The sequence below is a fragment of the Callithrix jacchus genome, chromosome 2 (genome assembly GCF_049354715.1).
Source record: "Callithrix jacchus isolate 240 chromosome 2, calJac240_pri, whole genome shotgun sequence".
Taxonomy (NCBI): domain Eukaryota; kingdom Metazoa; phylum Chordata; class Mammalia; order Primates; family Cebidae; genus Callithrix; species Callithrix jacchus.
The window spans coordinates 130,743,295-130,755,466 of NC_133503.1; the positions used below are offsets into that span (position 1 = coordinate 130,743,295).

General features: G+C 42.2%; 1 protein-coding gene across 8 annotated transcripts in view; it reads left to right on the plus strand.

The window, feature by feature from the left end:
* The window catches only part of SERINC5 (serine incorporator 5), a 132,727-nt gene that overhangs the window by 22,890 nt on the left and 97,665 nt on the right, over nucleotides 1–12,172 (plus strand). For 2 of the 8 annotated variants that reach the window (XM_078365279.1, XM_078365280.1), the window contains exon 2: nucleotides 10,330–10,380. The exons of the other annotated variants lie outside the window; for them this stretch is intronic. The gene's annotated coding sequence lies outside the window, so the exon portion shown is untranslated. The remainder of the gene's footprint in view (nucleotides 1–10,329; nucleotides 10,381–12,172) is intronic. 8 annotated transcript variants of the gene reach the window in all.

Genomic DNA, 12,172 nt, shown 5'->3' on the forward strand with positions numbered 1-12,172 from the left:
TCCTGACCTCAGTCAGTCCACCTGCCTTGGCCTCCCAGAATACTGGGATTAACAGGCGTGAGCCACCATGTTCAGTTTTGGATTGGGTTTTTATGCTGTATTTTGTTGTAATAAAATCAGTTTACATTTTTTGTTCCCTTCCTTCTCTTAAACTCCCAAGCCGTTGCTTATTTTCCAGAAAGTTCTGTTCTATGCATGGATGACAGAATTTAACAGAAAGCAGTTTTTAAGCCTGTACTATCTTACCATTAGTGTGGTTGGTGGAAGTTGCAGGTTGAAGGGCTATGAGACCATTTAGACAGAGCTAGTATAACCAGTGAGTTACTTTATGCAAATCGTTTTCCCCAGCAGCAGGAGAATTGCTGGAACCTGAGAGGCAGAGGTTGCAGTGAGCTGAGATCATGCCACTGCACTCCAGCCTGGGCAACAGAGTGAGAATCTGTCTCAAGAAAAAAACATTAAAAAGATTTAGTGCTTAAGCTACTCGTTAAAGTATTTGATGGGAGGAGAAAGATAAACCTGCTTTCTACTGAGAATTAATTTAAACATATTTTTGATGGGCATTTTTTTTTTTTTTTTTTGAGACGGAGTTTCGCTCTTGTTACCCAGGCTGGAGTGCAATGGCACGATCTCGGCTCACCGCAACCTCTGCCTCCTGGGTTCAGGCAATTCTCCTGCCTCAGCCTCCTGAGTAGCTGGGATTACAGGCACGCGCCACCATGCCCGGCTAATTTTTTGTATTTTTAGTAGAGATGGGGTTTCACCATGTTGACCGGGATGGTCTCGATCTCTTGACCTCGTGATCCACCTGCCTCGGCCTCCCAAAGTGCTGGGATTACAGGCTTGAGCCACTGCGCCCGGCCCTTGATGTGCATTTTTTAGGCTTTTTTGTTCATATAGTTGAGAGGCAGTGTAGCTGAGAAGTTAAGGGCCAATTCTAATGATAGGAAGCCTGAGTTCTGGTGTGCCCTTGATCATTACATCATCTGTCTGTCATTTAGTCTGTACATCTATAAAATGGGGTAATCCCTAGGATCTCCTTCATAGGATTTTGCACTTGGAACAGTGGCTGACCCACAGTGTGAGTTCATAAAAGCTAGATGTTGTAGTTATGGGGAGGGCTGTCACTCTCCCTTGGGATACTGATATCCAAATTGCAAGTTGTCAATAAGCTTCATTTGAAGTTTGCTTCACACCCTTTCCATTAAAATAAGTAATGTGTAGATCCAATATTTAACCATGATAAAATAAAAGAATTGAGAAATGATGGGTGAACTTTTAAAATAATTTTAGAATGGCCAAGGTTTTTCTAAGCATGACACAAATCTGTTAGCCAAATTAAACAAGTCAGATGACACAGTGATTTGTAGAACAGAGATCCACTTGACCTAACTTGCAGAGTGTTCTTATAAATCAACAGAAAGGGCACATCACAGAAACATGTAAAAGGTTAAGGATCATTTAGGAGAAAAATGCAAATGCTGACAAATGTGAGAAAAAGTTCAGTCTTACTCATAATTTAAGGACTGCAATTAAGCCAGGCACGGTGGCTCGTGACTGTAATCCCAGCTACTCAGGAGGCTAAAGCACAAGAATCGCTTGAACTGAAGGTGGGGGGAGGTTGCAGTGAGCCAAGGTCACACCACTGCAGTCCAGCCTGAGTGACAGAGCAAGACTCCGTCTCAAAAAAAAGAAAAGTACAATTCAAAATGAGTTTTAATTGGCAAAGTTAAAAAAGGTGAAAGAGGCCAGGCGCGGTGGCTCACGCCTATAATCCCAGCACTTTGGGAGGCCGAGGCGGGTGGATCACGAGGTCAAGAGATCGAGACCATCCTGGTCAACAAGCACCTCGTCTTTACTAAAAATACAAAAATTAGCTGGGCATGGTGGTGCGCGCCTGTAGTCCCAGCTACTCGGGAGGCTGAGGCAGGAGAATTGCTTGAACCCAGGAGGCGGAGGTTGTGGTGAGCCGAGATTGTGCCATTGCACTCCAGCCTGGGTAACAACAGCGAAACTCCCTCTCAAAAAAAAAAAAAAAAGGTGAAAGAAAAATCTATTTTTCTAAATTTGTGTTCGTTCACTTATGGGGAATTTATTTTGGCGTACTCTCTGAATCATAATTAAATATGTTCTCGGGAGAGCGGCGGTGGCTCCGGCCAGATGTCCTGGCGCTTGAGGCGGCGTGGCCAGGAGTTCAAGGCCACCCTGAGCAATGTTACAAGCTCTCATTGATTAACAACAACAACAAAAATATGTTCTTGGATCTAGCAATTCTTTTATTTCTTGTATCAGAAGTAAATGTGGAACATTTTAATTGAGTGCTGATAATGAAGACTAATTTAAAATAAAAAGTTACGAAATTGAGAGATCCAAGATGGCCGATCGCTAACATCCCGGGATTGCAGCTCTCAGGGAAGGCGCGGAGAACTAGAGGATGCCACACTTTCAGACAAATTCTGGTCGCTCACGGAGCAGGAGATCCCCCAGTGGAGGAAACACACGGGTGGCCAGCACGATCCTCGTGGCTGGTGCAGCGGTTCCGCCGGCACCTGGGCGCGGCAGCTCTGGAGCAAAGTAAACAGGTTCGGAGGACCGGCCCGGGTCCCCAGCAGGACACCAGAGCCTGGCAGCAGCTGTGACGGCACCTCGGCACGGGAGCGCTCGGCGCAGAGTAAACAGGACCGGTTTCCCTTCTGACTGAGGTTTGGAGCCCCGGGAAGGCAGAGTCGCCTACTACGGACACAAGAAGGAAGCCAGACAGGAGAATCCTGGGCAGAAAAGCACCATCAGTTTTAACGCCGCTGCTCTGGCCCTGGGAACTAACAACCTGGACGCCCACTCAAGAGACCTAATCTGAAAGTTGGTAATTTCAAAGAGACAGGAGGATAAATTTTACAATGACTGGAAGAAACCAGCGTAAAAAAGCTGAGAATACTCAAAATCAGAACGCCCCTCCCTCTAAAGATGATCACAGTTCCACATCAACAACGGAACAAGGCTTGATGGAGAACGAGCGCATCCCAATGACAGAATCACTCTTCAAGGAATGGATAATAAGAAACTTCGGTGAGTTAAAAGACCATGTTGTAGCCCAACGTAAAGAAACTAGGAACTTTGAAAAAAGGTTTGATGAAATCCTATTGAGAATAGACAACTTAGAGCGGAGTATGAGTGAATTAATGGAACTGAAGAATACAATACAGGAACTCCGAGAAGTATGCACAGGTTTAAACACTCGAATTGTTCAAGCAGAAGAAGGGATATCAGAAGTCAAAGTCCAACTTAATGAAATAAAACGTGAAGAAAAGATTAGAGAAAAAAGGATAAAAAGGAATGAGCAAAGTCTCCAAGAAATGTGGGACTATGTGAAAAGACCAAATTTACGTTTGATAGGTGTACCTGAATGCGACGGAGAGAATGAATCCAAGCTGGAAAATACCCTTCAGGATATTATTCAGGAAAATTTTCCTAAACTAGCAAAGCAGGTCAACATTCAACCCCAGGAAATACAGAGAACACCACAAAGATATTCCTCAAGAAGAGCAACCCCAAGGCACATAATCGTTAGATTCACCAGGGTTGAAACGAAGGAGAAAATACTAAGGGCAGCCAGAGAGAAAGGTCATGTTACCCACAAAGGCAAGCTTATCAGACTTACAGCAGATCTCTCAGCAGAAACTCTACAAGCCAGAAGAGAGTGGGGGCCAATATTCAACATTCTCAAAGAACAGAACCTTCAGCCCAGAATTTCATATCCAGCCAAACTAAGCTTCACAACTGAAGGAAAAATAAAATCTTTTATGAATAAGCAAGAACTCAGAGATTTTATTACCACCAGGCCTGCTTTACAAGAGCTTCTGAAAGAAGCATTACACACAGAAAGAAACAACCAGTATTAGCCTTTCTAAAAATACACCAAAAAGTAAAGAGCACCAACATAAAGAAGAATTTACACCAACGAATGGATAAAACAGCCAGTCAACATCAAATGGCAGTAACCCTAAATTTAAATTGACTAAATCCCCCAATCAAAAGACACAGCCAAAACCCAATGGCATGTTACATCCAGACCTGTTTCACATGCAAGGATACACAAAGACTCAAAACAAAGGGATGGAGAAAGATTTACCAACCAAATGGAGAGCAAAAATAAATAATAAATAAATAAAAAGCAGGAGTTGCAATTCTCGTATCGGAGAAAATAGATTTTAAAGCACCAAAGATATAGTGGTAAAAGGATCAATGCAACAACAAGAGCTAACGATCCTAACACCCAGATACGAGACTTAGATTCAATGAGACAGAAAGTTAATAAGGATATCAAGGACTCGAACTCAGATCCAGAGCAAGTAAACTTAATAAATATTCATAGAGCTCTCCACTTCAAATACACAAAATATACATTCTTGTCAATACCACATCACACCTACCCATAAGTTTAAATGAAACATTGATTGGCCATTATTAATACTCAATTTTTTTTCAAAATAAAGTAATATTTCCATTTACTCTCCCTCTTTCTCTTCCTCTTTCTTCCTCTCCTTTACTTATTTTTTTTTTCTTTCCTTCTCTCAAAAAAGATGAAATCAACTTGTAAACCTCTAGATCCAGGTCGACAATGTCTCTCTCATTGCTTGATTTCCTTCCTTCCCTTCCCTCCCTCCCTCCCTCCCTCCCCGCTTCCTCCCTTCCTTCCTTCCTTCCTTCCTTCCTTCCTTCCTTCCTTCCTTCATCCCTTCCTTCCTCCCTACCGTCCCTCTTCCCTCCCTTCCTGCCTTCCTCCCCCCCCAAAAAAAAAGAAAAAGAAAAAAAAAAATAAAATTACTAGCCTGATTTGCAGTAGCTTTGAAGGAAAAAAAAAGTTGCTATCCTTCTATACAATGAAATATCATGTTGCCATTACAAAGAATGAAATTAACAATGGAATATTATACAGCTTTAATAAGGAGGGAAAACTTGTCACATAATATGCACCCGAAGGGCATTATGCTAAGTGAAATAAAAGTACATAATAAAAATCACAAAAGGACAAATACTGTATGATTCTACTCAGATGAAGTGTCTAAAGTAGTCAAAATCATAGAAACAAAGTAGAAAGGCAGTTGCCAGGGACGCAGGGGAGGTGGGAGGGAGAACTTGTGTTTAGTGAGTATAGTGTTTCAGTGCTGCACAGTGAAAAAGTTCTAGAAATCTGCTGCACAACAACATGAATATACTTAACACTACTGAACTATACACAAAACAAAGGTTAGGATGATAAGTTTAATGTTATATATGTTTCACCATAGTAAAGAGAAAAGAATAAGTATGTATGTGCAGAGAGGAACAGGTAGCTAAGATAACAGTGTTAAGTAGGGGTTATAAAAAGAGGAGGTTAGAGAACACTGTGTCTGTGATGAACTCAGTTATTGTTTCCAATTTGAAAGGCACGTATGTATTCCTGTCTGTAGATATATCTATACACAATTAAGAATTCTGAGAGTTTTAAAGATATCCTAGAAATTGCCACCAGTGGTTACTGCAATAGAGTAATAATAGGATGGAGGGTAGGGGATATTGTTGGGGGCATTTGTTTTTCATTCGACAACTTTAAGGCTTATTTTAGCAAACTTGTGTGTGATTCATCATGTTTTATAATTGTATTTCTAGCACTGTTTTCATTTTGATATCATACCTGCCCTTTGTGGTGCTGGTGGTAGTGTGTGATGTGTTTAGAAGTGCGTTTAGAGTTACCAGATTTTCCTATTTTTGCATTACAAAGGAGACATCAATTTGGTTGCACAAGTGATGAAAATGTGCTTTAGTTTATTTTATCAACATTGCCCACAATGTAATGATATGTAAATGTAGATTTTTCTTAACTGAAGTGTAGTGAGGTGAGTGGAGCTAGAAAAAAGGGTATACCATTTCTAAAAGAATGGTGCTAAGATTAAACTGTCAGATCAATCTTTGTCAAGTGCTCCAGCTGGCTGTGGGTTATTAGGAAGTATTGTTCAAAGGGCTGCTTAGGTACAAAAGAAGAAAATTGCTGGAGAAATGACTGCTCTGGTGCTAAGATTCAGCCATTTCAAATGTGCACTCTCTTAAGAAAAGTGAAAGCTGGGATTGAGCGTGGTGGTTTATGCCTATAATCCCAGCACTTGGGGAGGCCAAGGTGGACACATCACAAGTTCAGGAGTTTAGACTAGCCTTGCCAATATGGTGAAACGCCATCTCTACTAAAAGTGCAAAAATTAGCCGGGCGTGGTGGCATCTACTCGGAGGTTGAAGCAAGAGAATCGCTTGAAGGAGATTGCGCCACTGCACTCCAGCCTGGGTGGCAGAGTGAGACTCCATCTCGGAGAAAAAAAAAAAAGTAAAAGTTGGAAGATCTATAAAATACTTTTTTTTTTTTTGAGACGGAGTTTCGCTGTTGCTACTCAGGCTGGAGTGCAATGGCGCGATCTCGGCTCACCGCAACCTCTGCCTCCTGTGTTCAGGCAATTCTCCTGCCTCAGCCTCCTGAGTAGCCGGGATTACAGGCACGCGCCACCATGCCCAGCTAATTTTTTGTATTTTTAGTAGAGACGGGGTTTCACCGTGTTGACCAGGATGGTCTCAATCTCTTGACCTCGTGATCCACCCGCCTCGGCCTCCCAAAGTGCTGGGATTACAGGCTTGAGCCACTGTGCCCGGCCTGATTTAAATTTTTCTAATGACTAACGATATTGAGCATCATTTTATATGTTCACTGGACATTTGTACATATTTGGAGAAACATTAATTCAGATCTTTTGCCCATTTCTAAATTGGGTTATTTATCTTATTATTATTGAGTTTTAAGAGTTCTTCATGTGTTCTAGACTCCAGTCCCTTATAAGATAAATTATTTGCAAATGTTTCCTCTCATCTTTTCACTTTCTGCATGGTATCATTTATAGCACAAAATTTTAAAATTTGGCCGGGTGTGGTGGCTCAAGCCTGTAATCCCAGCACTTTGGGAGGCAAAGGCAGGCGGATCACCAGGTCAAGAGATCGAGACCATCCTGGCTAACATGGTGAAACACTGTCTTTACTAAAAATACAAAAATTAGCTAGGTGTGGTGGCGCATGCCTGTAGTCACAGCTATTTGGGAGGCTGAGGCAGGAGAATTGCTTGAACCCGGGAGGTGGAGGTTGCAGTGAGCCGAGATCGTGCCACTGCACTCCAGCCTGGCACCTGGCAACAGAGCGAGACTCTGTCTAAAAAAAATAAAATAAAATAAAATAAAATTTGATGAACTCTGTATTTTGTTGCTTGTGCTTTTGTTCTTATATCTAAGAAACCTTTGTTTAACCAAAGGTTATGAAGATGGAGTCCTATTTTCTTTCTTTCTTTCTTTTTTTGAGACAAGATCTCTCTCCGTCACCCAGGCTGTAGTGCAGTGGTGCGATCATGGCTCACTGCAGTGTCAACCTCCTGGGATCAAGCTGTCCTCCCACCTCAGCCCCTGGAGTAGCTGAGATTGCAGATGCGTGCCACCATGCTTGGCTAATTTTTCTATTTTTTGTGGAGACGAGGTTTCACCATGTTGTCCAGGCTCGTCTAGAATTCCTAGACTCAAGTGATTCTCTCCTTGGCCTCCCAAAGTGCTGAGATTACAGGCTTGAGTTACTGTGTTGGCCCTATTTTCTTCTAAGACTTTCATAGTTCTTATATTTAGGCCTTTGATCCATTCTGAGTTACTTTACTTACTTTTTTTAAACAGACTCTTGCTCTGTTTCTCAGGCTGGAGTGTGGTAGCACAGGCATGGCTCACTACAGCCCTAACCTCTCAGGCTGAAGTGATCCTCCTGCCTTGGCCTCCCATGTAGGTGGGACCACAGGTGTGTGCTATCATGCTTGGCTAACTTTTTGATATTTTGTAGAGATGGGATCTCACTGTGTTGCCCAGGGTGGCCTCCCAAAGTGCTGGGATTACTGCACCTGGCCATCCTTAATGAGTTAATTTTTGTTTGTGGCACAGGGAAAGGGTCCAACTTAATTGTTTTGCATTTGAATATCCAGTTCTACCAACATTTGTTAAAAAGATTCTTCTTTCCTGGTTGAATTATCCTGGCAGAATTAGTTGACTGTCAGTATTAAGGCTTATTTCTGGGCTCTCGATTCTATTTTTTTTTTTTAATTTGACTGTACATTGGAAGAATTATTCATCTGGAAGTGAGACCTAATGGGGCTGGTGGTCATGACGCTGGAAATTGTGTTTTGGGAACTGGTGACCAGTCATTCTTAGGTGGTTGACTCATCTTTTTTGTGACCATGAGATTTAAATATTTACAGAGATTTAATTGTAAGTAACAAAGGCCTGCAGTAGATGCTGCTGTAGGCATGAGAAATGATTTTGTTTATGCAAATCACAAACTATAAATACAATGGCAGTGGTCACTGGAGCCATCCACATATCACAGTTAAACTGTTCTCCTGAGTAATGGGGTTGTCAGCACTGAAGTACACTTCTTGCCATGTGGAGCAGTAGCCAGTTCTTTATTTAATATTTTCATTTACTAAGCAATAACTTAATTGGGAAATGAATTTTGATTGGCTTTTCTATAGTTACTGTATTTTAAAAGTACTATTCCCTTTTTCTCTTTTCCACATTCGATTTGGTGAGGTAGATAAGAATACTGGCTTTGAAATTACCTGGGGTTGTTGCAGTGGCTCATATCTGTGATCCTAGCACTTGGGAGGCTGAGGTGGGAGGACTGTTTGAAGTCAGGAGTTCGAGACCAGCCTGGGCAAAATCCAGTTTCTACAAAAAATACCAATATTAGCCAGCCTGGTAGTGTGCACCTGTAGTTCCAGCTACTTGGGAAGCTAAGGCAGTAGGATCACTTGAGCCCAAGAGGTTGAGGCTGCATGTCATGCCACTGTACTCCATCCAGCCTGGACAGTAGAGCAAGACAGTGTCTCAAAAAAACAAAGGAAGAGAGAAAGAGAGAAATTATACCTGAGTATGGACCCGATCCTCACCACTAAGGAGCTGTGACCTTGGGCAATTTATTTCTTAGAATCCAAGTTTCCCAACTGCTACAGAGGAGAAAAACAATAATAACAGTAATGACCTTACAGGCTGGGAGAGTTTGTGCGGGTGTCACAGAATTTGTGACAGCACTTGGAAGGGAGTGCTCCTACATGAGAGAGTCTGCTGCTGTTGCTGCTGCATTATTATTTGTTTTACATGGTTAAAAAACTTCCTTCAAACCCCCTTTGAAAAGACAAACCAGTAGCTGGCAAACAAATTCAAAGAGCAATCGTTTTTTTTTTGTTCTTGTTTTGAGACAGTCTCGCTCTGGAATGCAGTGGATCCTGGTTCACTGCAACCTCAGCCTCCTGGGTTCAAATGATTCTCCTGTCTCAGCCTTCTGAGTAGCTGGCGTGCGCCACCATTCCTGGCTAATTTGTTTGTATTTTTAGTAGAGACAGGGTTTCACCATGTTGGCCAGGCTGGTCTTAAACTCCTGACTGCAAGTGATTGACCTGCCTCAAGCTCCCAAAGTGCTGGGATTGCAGATGTGAGCCACCGCACCTTGCCTGTAGCTTTTTGGAGAGGTGTGAGGTTTGGGTGATGGGGCTTAGGACCCTAGAGCTGCAAGTTCTGGAGCAGGCTGAGCCTCCAAGAGGGACCGAGTTCCTTCTGCCCTGGGAATTTCCTGAGCTGTGGGAGGGGAGCTGGCAACCAGGTAAATCTCCCAGTCTAGGAAATGAGATGCTACTGTTTTGGAGTGACTAGGTTTAGATCCCAGCCCTGTAAACCTCTGACCTTCCTTTTCGAGGACACTAAGAATAATACTGACAATTAATGTTGCTCTAAGTGCCTTGAAAACATTCTCAGTCCCAATAATCCTATGATTTAGGAACTACTGTCATCTCTGTTTTGTATGAGGCAGCAGAGGCGCAGAGCAATTATGTAGCCTTGTATTGAATGAAATGAGCATGTATACAGGCTAACATTAAACACTTGTGGACCAGGCACATGTGCTGAGCACTTTACATGGATGGTTTAATGTAATCTTTACAGATGTTCATCATTATAACTTTATATGGTAAACAGGTCTTTTTTTTTTTTCCTTTTCTTTTTAATCAGTTAATGTAAGCAGACTGTCTGTTTTAGTATTGCTTCACTGGCCAAGAGATTTCTTCCTACATTAGGGAGCAAGTTCTGTTGTTTACTTTTACCCTTTCCTAATGTTGACTTAAACAATGAATGTTGAGCACAGGTGAGTTCAAATTCTTGTTTGTTTATATTATCACTTTTGGTTATTCGATAACTTTAAAGGTTGGTTGCAAAACTATTTTTTTTTTTTTTGTAGTCTCCGGAAAGAGGATTCTGAGATGTTAAATTGGCAAAAAAAAAATTGTATGTAAGTATGTACAGTACTAGGCGTGGTGGCTCACCCCTGCCTAGTACTTTGGGAGTATATAAATAAATATAGATTGTCGGTCTATATTTATAGACCTACAATCCCAGTACTTTGGGAGGTCGGGAGTTAGAGACCAGCCTGGCCAACATGGTGAAACCCCATCTCTACTAAAAATCCAAAAATTAGCCAGGTGTATTGGCAGGTGCCTGTAACCCTAGCTACTGGGGAGGCTGAGGCACAAGAATTGCTTGAACCCAGGAGATAAAGGTTGCAACGAGCCAGGATCACACCAGTGCACTCCATCCTGGGCGACAGAGTGAGACCTTGTCTCAGAGAAACAAACAAAAGCTGGTAGTATTTTGAGAAAAAGGAAATTTCTAAATTTATCACTAAACTTGCTTTAAGTCTAAGAATAATTTTTGTTTTTTGCCTTTTTGTTTTGTTCTCGTTTCTTGTTATAGTTAACTTTGAAGAGTTTGGAATGATCTTTTTATTTATATTAGAGTGTGAGGTCTTCTAATGTTATCAGGAAAAACTGAATGTGTGGGAAATTTTAGAAATGGACGTTTTGTGCAGAATGGTAGTGAATGAGAATTTAGGGAACTTAAAATTTTTGTCTTGGCTGGGCATGGTGGTTCACACCTATAATCCCAGTGCTTTGGGATTGAGGCTAGGAGTTTAAGATCAGCCTGGGCAGCGTAGCAAGACTTGGTACACACATACACACACACACACACACACATACACACGCGCGCGCACACACACGCGCACACGCAGAGCATGGTGGCATGTGCCTGTAATCCTCTTTGAGGCAAGGAGTTCAAGGCTACAGTGAGCTGTAATTGCACCACTGTGCTCCAGTGTGGGCAAACAGAATGAGACTCTCAAAACAAAAAAAATTCTTAATAGTTGAAAGAGGAAGGCAATGATGAAAGATTTGGATTGTGATTCAAATTTTTCTCTCCCCTCCCCTCTCCTTCCCTCCCCTTTTCTGACTTAGCCTCCTTTCCTTTTTCCTGTCTTGTCTCTGTTCTTTTTTCTTTTCTGATGGAATCTCACTCTGACACCCAGGCTGGATTACAGTGGCACAATTTTATCTCACTGCAACCTCTGCCTCCTGGGTTCAAGCGATTCTCCTGCCTCCGCCTCCTGAGTAGCTGGGATTACAGGCGCACACCACCACACCCAGCTAATTTTTGTATTTTTAGTAGAGATGGGGTTTTACCATGTTGATCAGGTTGGTCTCAAACTCCTGACCTTGTGATCCACCCGCCTTGGCCTCCCAAAGTGCCGGGATTACAAGCGTGACCCACCACGTCAGACCTTTTTTTTTTTTGAAAGATTCTCACTCTGTTTCCCAAGCTGGAGTGCAGTGTGGAGGTCGAAGCTCATTGTAGCCTTGACCTCACAGGCTCAGGTGATCCTTTCATCTCAGTCTCCTGGGTAACTTGAGACTACAGGTGCATGCCACCATACCTGGCTAATTTTTTTTTTTCATATTATATGTATAGATGGGGTTTTGCCATGTTACCCATGCTGGTCTCTAGCTCTTGGGTTCAAGTGATTCACCCACCTTGGCCTCTCAAAGTGTTGGGATTACAGATAGGAGCCACCATGCCCAGCCAATTGTCTGTACTTTTAACTAAAGTCCAAAATAATTGCTAGAAAGTTTTAAACCTTCTTACTCTGTAAACACAGTTTTTTTCTTTCTTTTTTTATTTTTTTTGAGTCAGAGTCTCATTCTGTCATCTGGGCTGGAGTGCAGTGGCACAATCTCAACTCTCTGCAACCT